We start from the raw sequence: 9,593 nt of genomic DNA, 5'->3' as shown, positions 1-9,593 counted from the left end.
TACATGACAAAATATAATCTTCAGGAGTAAAATGTTTCGAACATACTACCATATACTTCGTAACTTTTTTTCCAATTCTTAGCAGTCGAATCCACTCTTTCCGTCGGTTACATTTCTGAGATTCTCCGAATTCTGATTTACGAAAAATCATCTGTTTTTCATGTGGGAATACATGAAAACTTATATCGGGATCGCGTATGGCTTTGGAATTACAATTTGGAACACAACAGAAAGCTTTACTTTTACTATTCATCTTTACTGCTGACAATATACGAAGAACATTCGAACGACCCAGATAGAGTAGTTCTGTTTTTAAACACCAGAGGGCGAGCATCCGGTGAAAAACGCGAATTGTGGAGTAAATCATTCACAAAATAAAAATAATATCATGAAAGTTTTTGTTTTTTAATTTAGTTAATAGCTCTGTGTTTAGCATTATCAATATTTTATAAATATTGTGATTATGAAATGTACTGTATAAGAAAACTTGCATCACAATTTTTAATTAATATGAAATTAAAAATAACTGAAATTAATTTTCAAATTAATTTGATATTACACCAATCTATGTTACTTTATATAAATTTATGAATAATAACTAACAAACATTGATATATTTATTATTACAGGATATTTTTTAACGACACATTGTTTATTATAGAGTCATTAATATTTCATATTCAGTAGTTCTTTCTCTTATTAGAGTTTTAACACACTTATTTCACATAACGATAAGAAATAGTCTGTTTATATGATTTGCTGACCATTTTCAAAAACATTCCTTAAAGATGTTTGGCGTACAATAATTTGGCTGAACGTTAGAACAGCCAAATTATTGCACGCCAAATTGAACAAGCTCAAATTATATTTGGGTAGTATCAGCGAAGGAAATTTGACGCACAAGGCATAGCTCGAAGCCTTTTTCTGTGATGATATTTCTGATTTATTGTCATGGTGACATTGTTTCATCCAAAATTTCCTGTAGTCGTAGTCTATGTAATGTACACTTTATTCACACATTGAGTCATACTGTCAAATCTGCTTCCAGTATACAGTATATGTGCCACAATTTTCAAGTGTCATTTGTGTAGATGTTATTGCTGAATTCTACTTTTTCAACCTTGTTTCACTCGGGTTCTTTTTATGGGATTTCAAATATTTTTTATATAACAAGTTCATAAAACAATACCGTAGTTTTCATGTTAACTCTGTATTCTTGTAACAGTCATCTGATAGCCATTACTTTTTCTCAATATCCCAGAAAATAAGTAAGAAAAATCTTGTGCAGATCGGACAGAATTTAAGCGTTAAGAAGTGGATTTAAATCAGGCGGGATGGAGTGTCCAGGTATTCGCGTTAGTCTACACTTTTTCGGGGTGCCCGAGAATAAATGTGGAAAATTTTGTACAGTATGAGCAAAGGGGTTTACGACGACTTCAGAAAAATGTCGACCTATTTCTCTGAGGCTCTGGGATTAATGCGGACGAACATTCCCCAATAGTGGACTGGACGTCAGGACATGTGGAATTTTTCGATGGGCCGTAGCTCATGGCTGTTCCTTGTTTTAATAAACTGTGTGCTATATTTCATTTGCAAAAACTAAACAAATTAATAAACAGCATAGAAGTTTTGTCTATCTGTCAACTATATTAAATTTTAAAAAAACTCTTATTTAACTCATAAGTTTAATTCAGCTATACGTGTCATGGCATGGTCCACGAAAAGAGAGTCCATTCACAGTAAATAACATGTATTACTTCTAATTTTGAAATGATTAGCCCTAATCCGAACATGAGCCGCCGCGGAAAGAGTTATGTTAATTGATATTCGGCCTGCCACAACATGTAGTTTTTAGTTTCTAATTTGAAAGTAACTGATTATAACTGGAGTTGTACATAGCAATAATTTCTTTGGACTCTTTCAGTCCAGAAGGCACTTCAGTTCAAGCTCCAATTCATATGATTTGTGCACGCCCTCAATTGTACAGCAGGCAGAAGCGCCGCTAGCTGTTTGAACGACCGTGTGCAATACCGATTATGCCGCCTTCTATTCCACTAAGACTACCTATGCTGAGCTTGCCAGAAAGGCTCTTTACTGTTGTCTCATAAGGGTATGAAAAAAGAAAAGAAATACTTTATAAAAAAGACTATTTATTCTTAATACTAAGTTATTTTTGTTTACTTCAGTGTTAAACCATATAAATATTTATCTACAAAAATTGAACTCTTCTTGCCTTTATGTTTGCTAAATCTGCTATCAATTTTCTTGTATCCAAGCTGTCTAAGATTTGATGTTCAATTGAAACTATAGCTAAATTACTTAGTCTTTGCTGGTGCATTGTTGATCTTAAATAGTTTTTTAAAATTTTTAACTTTGAAAAGGACCTTTCACCAAATGCACCTGAAACCGGCAATGTAAGTAATATTCTTAGTGCTATTGCTATGTTCGGAAATGTTGAAATTAAGTCATTAGTAAAAAGATATTGTAATTGCCGCCCTCCCTGGACGGTTTGCCCGCGTGCGGTGCACGCCTTGCACGGCCGCTTACGGCGGACCTGACAGCAGAGTGTTTGTGTTGGAGCTCAACGTATCTGGGAAGCAACTTTTTATACATACAGAATAAGTAACACCACTGTCAGGTTGCGCTGTAATCAGTCTCAGTTTGTCATACAAACTATCGCTGAACAGTATCGAAACTTCAATCATTGAATAAATAATTTTTCTTTTTTGTTCACAATTAACATTTTTCAAATGCATCGTTGTTTTGTTTGTACGAAATGTTATATTATTGAAATATCTCCGTTTCTTACCACTTGGCCACTACAGTGTAAGACTGATGCAAGCCATAACGGACTTGTAGAAAGACCTTTGTAATGCCCACTGATTTAAAAGAATTACAAAATTATCACCGAAATCTTTGCAAATAATATAATGTAAGCATAGCGAATATCATAAAAATTCTAATTATCTTCTTCTTTTTTATAAAATGATATTTCTCTTTCAAAAAATTTGGCTCAAATTAGAAAAGATAAGAAGAATATTTCTCAAAATATAATTATTACATTAAAAAATAGTGCCGAAATCACTTGAGTTGAGAAAACTGATTATGAACAAATTTGTTGATTTTCCGAAGCATTTTATTCTGTCATAAACGTTTTCGTTTATGACAGAATAAAATGCTTCTGAAAATCAATAAATTTTCAGAAGCATTCTGTTGATTAGTTAATAGCATAGTTGATTATATTATTAATTATATAATCAACTATATTAAATACTTCAAGATTTTTTAATAAAAATACAACAACTCTGCATAAAAGCAGTGTAATACTAATATAAAACTACTAAGATTTGTTGAATATATTTTATTCTCTGCACAACATATTTAATTATAAACTAAGTAAAAAGTAACGTTTAAATGTAAATTTATTTCAATATTTGTTTTTTTTAATGAGTCTTCGTAAATGCAACATGCAAAAAGTCTGTATTATCTATTTCAAAAATGTATTAGCTCTTTTGAATATTAATGCTTATTTTAACTTTATGATGTTGAAAAATAATAATAAGATCCAACATTTTTCCCTTTTTTATTAATTCCTAAACAAAATGATTTTGGTACATACCTATTCGGATTTCAATTTTCTAGAACTACGGCAAATCAAGTAACCACGCATAATATCCAATACAGTAGAGCGTCGGTTATCCGAAAAAATTCCAGTCGGCCTAAAGTATAATTTTTATTTGTTTTTATATTTTACAATGTATTTATTTCGTTTGTAGAACATAAAGAAATCATTTTTAACGATACAATAGCCACGATTATTATTTTAAAAAGTTTACGTTAGGCTTAACATCGACGAAAATTCAATGCAAAGCGACACGCAACGGAGAAAAATTTCAGGATGGGATAGGTTAATATATTTTTTCGTACATAATCGGTTATCCGAAAAATAAGTTATCCGAACAACCTCAGTCCCAATTGATTCGGATAAACGACGCTCTACTGTATTATTATTCTTCTTCTAAAATAATGAAACAAATAATTGTAAAATGTTTAATGAAAACATTATTGAAGGGCACACAAATAGTTATGAAAACAAAATATTCCATAACATTAATGTTTCTAAAGAATAAAAATTTCGTTTCAGTGCAAATGAATAAGCAAATATTTCATTTTTTCTGTTAGTATAAAAGTTAAATATAACTCTTCATTACTATTATAACAATTTAATCAATATATTATAAAAGTGTAATTATACTGTAAATAAAATAGTAAAATGTGATTATATTATCAATAATAACTTTACATTTTAAAAGTAATATAAAAAACTTTACATATAAAATAGTTTACGCTCAATGTAGCAGCAGAACAAAATTATCTTACGGTATAATATATATAAATTAAGTTTTATAAAAGGAAAGTAATTACACTTTAATCTAGAGATTTTAGTGTTCGAAAAATTCTTAATAATTAAATAATAATCATTAAGGTGAAATAAATTAATAATTGTTAGACTTTACTTATCTAAGCAGAATACCTGTTTACAATATGATTGCAACATTCCAACTAGGCAGCATTTGATGATGTTTATTGATCTGTGAATATAAAATAGCAAACTTATCATGCAAACTTAAAATATAAATTTTAGTAATGGAAATTTAATGCACTTTAAATAAAGTTTATATTTGCTGAATACATTTTATCAGATCGATAAAAAAAATAATTCGTGATGCTCCTCTTCTCGCTTATATTAATAAGCGAGAAAGAGGAGCTTAAACAAGATAGTTATATAATGACAAAATCCTTATAACAACAGAATATTATGCAATACAACCAGTAGAAACGTAAGCAAAGGAGTACTCACTACCGGAAATTCAAAATATGGCCAGGCTCTTGCCATTTTTGTTTATTTTCAATATCGTCATCTTTTACATTTTACTGGAAAAATTGACCATACATACGTTAATCTATATACGTTAACGTATTTATCTTTTTACAAAAGCTTCGAAAGGCCTAATATATTNAAAAAATGGCTCCCAAGTTTTTTAAAATTTTAAACTCAGGACACCTTGAAACATTGAGAAATGGAGAAAAAACATTGAGGAAGAGTTTTCGATATGTATGGATATTAGTATGTGGGATGGGAGCTAAAATAGGGTTGTGTGTAACTACAGTAGGGTAAAACTTTATGACGATTTTACTCGTTATTAGCATCTACAATTTATATATATATATATAAAACACACCTCTACCCTCAAAATTTAGTATTTTGCCATTTTATAATAGATAAAAGTATAAAATTTTAAATAAATTATAATAGCAGATGGCGCCACCAAATGCTTCCGGGAAAGATGAGCGATTCTTTGCTGGATTTTTATAAATAGAATTAATATACTGTATAGGGCAATATTTTTATTTGTAATGTAACAAAAAGGTACAAATAGAAAAGCGATTATATTAACAAATAAAATATAAAATAAATAAAACGAAGTAATTCTTTGTAATCTACTCGATAATTCAAAAAAGTAATGTCATGTTAACTGACATTTTTAAATGTCGAAAATATTAATTTAAATAAATTAAATGTTTAATATATTTAAAATTTATAGAAGAATTCGCTTTTCGTTGATCATTACAATAGAACTTAACATTTCTGTTTGATTTATCAGTCAATAAATTGAATAGTTGTTTAGAAATTCAATTCGAGACAATCGCACAGAATTTACCATTTTCGTTTAATTGAATAATGTGTCAATTGAGAATCCTTTATTCTTAATATGTTCAAAAAATTTTAAACTTGCAGCAATACAATTAAATAAACTGAACATTTGAAGTTGTTTTTATTTTCATGCATTATAGAAAATCGTTTTCACGAAGAGCTATCCATTTATATAATTTGATTATGATATAGGGGTTTAAAAAATAGTTGTGTAAATTTTACATTTTATTCTAACTTCGTGACATTAAGTTTGCTATTGTGGAGTAAATCATTCACAAAATAAAAATAATATCATGAAAGTTTTTGTTTTTTTAATTTAGTTAATAGCTCTGTGTTTAGCATTATCAATATTTTATAAATATTGTGATTATTAAATGTGTAAAAATACTTGCATCACAATTTTTAATTAATATGAAATTAAAAATAACTGAAATTAATTTTCAAATTAATTTGATATTACACACAATCTATGTTACTTTATATAAATTTATGAATAATAACTAACAAACATTGATATATTTATTATTACAGGATATTTTTAACGACACATTTTTTATTATAGAGTCATTAATATTTCATATTCAGTAGTTCTTAAAGTATTTCTTTTTTTTCTCTTATTAGCGTTTTAACACACTTATTTCACATAACGATAAGAAATAGCCTGTTTATATGATTTGCTGACCATTTTCAAAAACATGCCTTAAAGTCGTTTCACGTACAATAATTTGGCTGAACGTTAGAACATCTTTGGGTAGTATCAGTGAAGGAAATTTGAGGCATAAGGCAGAGCTCGAAGTATTTTTCTGTGTCGATGATGATTTTTCTTATTTATTGTTGTGGTGACATTGCTTCATCCAAAATTTCCTGTTGTTTTAGTCTGTCTAATGTACACTTTATTCACACGTTGATTAATACTGTCAAATTTGCTTCCCGTATACATATGCCACAATTTTCAAGTGTCCTTTGTGTAGATGTTATTGCTGAGTTCAATTTTTACAACCTTGTTTTACCGGGGTTCTTTTTATGGAATTTCAAGTATTGTTCATATAACAACTTCATAAAAAAATAGTTTTAATGTTAACTCTATATTCTTATAACGGTCATCTGGTGTCCTGCAATTTTTCTCAATATCCCAGAGAGTAAATGAGAAAAATCTTGTGCAGATCGAACATAGATGTTTACGAGTTAAGAAGGGGAATTAAATGTGGCAGGGTGGGGGTATTTTATGTCTATATTTTCTTCGGGGTCCCGAGAATAAGAATTTAAAATTTTGTGCAGAACAGGCAAAGGGTTTAGAGTAATTAAGGGTGTGAAATCACCTACTAATAAGTCTACTAATAATAAAATTATAGATATCTGTAGTAAAATATCTACAGTATATTTCTATATTGAAGCACTCAAATATAACAAAACCATAAATACTGATTTTTTTTTCTATATTGTCGGAAATGTATTAAAAGTATACTTGTTGGAAATGTATTAAAGGTATATTGGACAGAAATCCTCATACCAGAGTCATATCTTTCATGGAAAATTCCTATAAAGTTGCATTGCACACATTCGATCTCAAATTCCCTAAGAGGTAGCCTAACTTTCAAATTCTCCAAGCAATCTGGCATTTGATACACAGTACAGTATAATATATTTAATAATAAAAAAGTATTTTTATAACTTTTATTTCCGTATTATTAAATATAGAAATTACAATAGGCTTACTTTTTACACCTTATAATAAAAAATAACAGAAATTTTCAGAAGCGATAATTTTTTATAATATTAGTAACAAATCCTCATAAAATGAACTAATTCATACATAAAATAGAAATAATTACAAGCCCACATTTTCAAATAGGTTTGATTATTTCTTTTCCACAAGGTCATAAAGTATAAAAATCAATTTCCATTTTACGAAAATTGGAAAATTATCATTAATGATTTTACAGAAAAAACTTGTAACAATTATTAATATCAGAAAAACTTCATTATAAGTTAACAGTAAGAACGTTTAGTAAAGCTTAATAAAGATATGTTGAATTCTATTCTAGAAACGTACTAGCTGAAATATAAAATAATGCAGTTTTGAATTAATGAATTTTGTAATTGAAGTTTATGTCGACGTGGTTGTATTGCTTGTAGTATTTTACATAGTGATAAGTGTTGAGGTAATTTAAATGCCGATTAAAAGTTGATTGATCTATTTATTATACAGCAAAGATTTAAAGTTGAATAATCTACACTCACAAGTCAGTATATTTGAAGATTTAAAGTGTTTGTGTTGTCGGTTTTAATAGTCGATTACTATATTATATTTAAACATCATTGAACTTTATTCAATAAATCACAAGCCACACTGCTAAGGTCAGGCGGATCCACATCAAACAAACCTTTTTATACCAAACATATTATTACTATTTATTAAGTTAAGCAGTGCCAAGTGATAAAGTAATTTTAGAATATAATTTATATAAATAATTATGAACTTCTGTGTACATTTATGTTTACTTTTTGATTGAGGTCAATTGTACTTTCTCATATTAATTCTGTAATAATTTCAGAATTTTAGTTCTTGTCCAGAACGCATGGATAAGTCGCTTAAAATATTTGAACTTGAACTTGTTGTTCTATCAGTTGAATAAAAATGCACTTTAAAATGGTGTTTCGTCGTTTTTTATTAATTAGAGACCCAAATAAAATAAATAATTTGTGTTTTTCAAATAAATTTTTATTTGTCTGCTTTATAATAAATGAATTTATCTATTTCTAAGTAAAAATTGAAAGTGTCTGTAAAAGTAATTTTTAAAAATATTCTTTTTTGTGGTAAACTTTTAATACTTATTACTATAATCTACACATGTTAATACTTAAATATACTTGTATATTTAAGGATTGGATCAAAATATACTTGTGGCCCAAAACTCCATGACTTCTTCCAATGTGGCCCAGAGAAACAAAAAGGTTGGACACCCCTGGTCTAATGTAAGGTACGTGATGAAACTCTGTTTTACCTCAGAATTATCTACTTTAAAGTCATTGAAAAAGTATACTTTTGACTTGTGGAATAGAATGAAGTAGTTTGGTCAGTTTTTAGTCTAAACATGATTTTGTGAAATGGCGTCCAAGAGGACAAAGTGGTGGTGCCACCTTCTTGACCCCTTTGCCAGAAAAACTATAATATTATATTATTTTATCAATTAAAATGTAATAAATAAATGCCAAATACTTATATAAAATATAACAAAGATTAAATTAAATTGAATTTAATTTAAAGCCTAAGAATTTAAGATTACTCTTAGTTCACCAGGATGACCGCCCCCGTACTTTATTTTACTGCCCTTAACGACCAAGGGCCATTTAGGTCATTCAAGGTCAGTCAGGTTATATTATTTTAAAAATTTGCCAAAAATCAAGTTGTTGTTATATTCATATGAAAAAAATCACATTACATTTACTAATATTTGTAGTTTTAAATACGATATTTATAAATAAAATTAAAAAATAAATTCGAAAGAAAAAAAATTTCATATATCAGAACTGACATCTATCTGTGAAAATTTGTAACATTTTGTTAAAATTAACACTCTTCAGTTGTGTAGTTCGTTCTTGGCACTAAGCTAGAACGATCTGAAATTTTGTTCTGTACGATTCGACATAACATTTATCAATGTATCATTTTTAGTTTTAAAAATATCACAGATTATATAAATCCATTGTTTGAAATCAGAACTTCTTTGTTCTACAAACCGACATAAAAACTAATGTACGATGTTTACTTTATATCGAACAATAATATAAATTTTTGTAATAAAAATATTATTACCAGTAGTAATACATTTGACATTGCTAATATTTTAAATTAAATTTAAAAAAAATAATTAAA

Source organism: Centruroides sculpturatus, unplaced genomic scaffold (assembly GCF_000671375.1).
Source record: "Centruroides sculpturatus isolate CEXI.00-Female unplaced genomic scaffold, Cexi_2.0 scaffold1147, whole genome shotgun sequence".
In the NCBI taxonomy this organism is placed as follows: Eukaryota; Metazoa; Arthropoda; class Arachnida; order Scorpiones; family Buthidae; genus Centruroides; species Centruroides sculpturatus.
The sequence above is the reverse complement of the archived record's forward strand: the minus strand, read 5'-3'. Positions refer to the sequence as shown.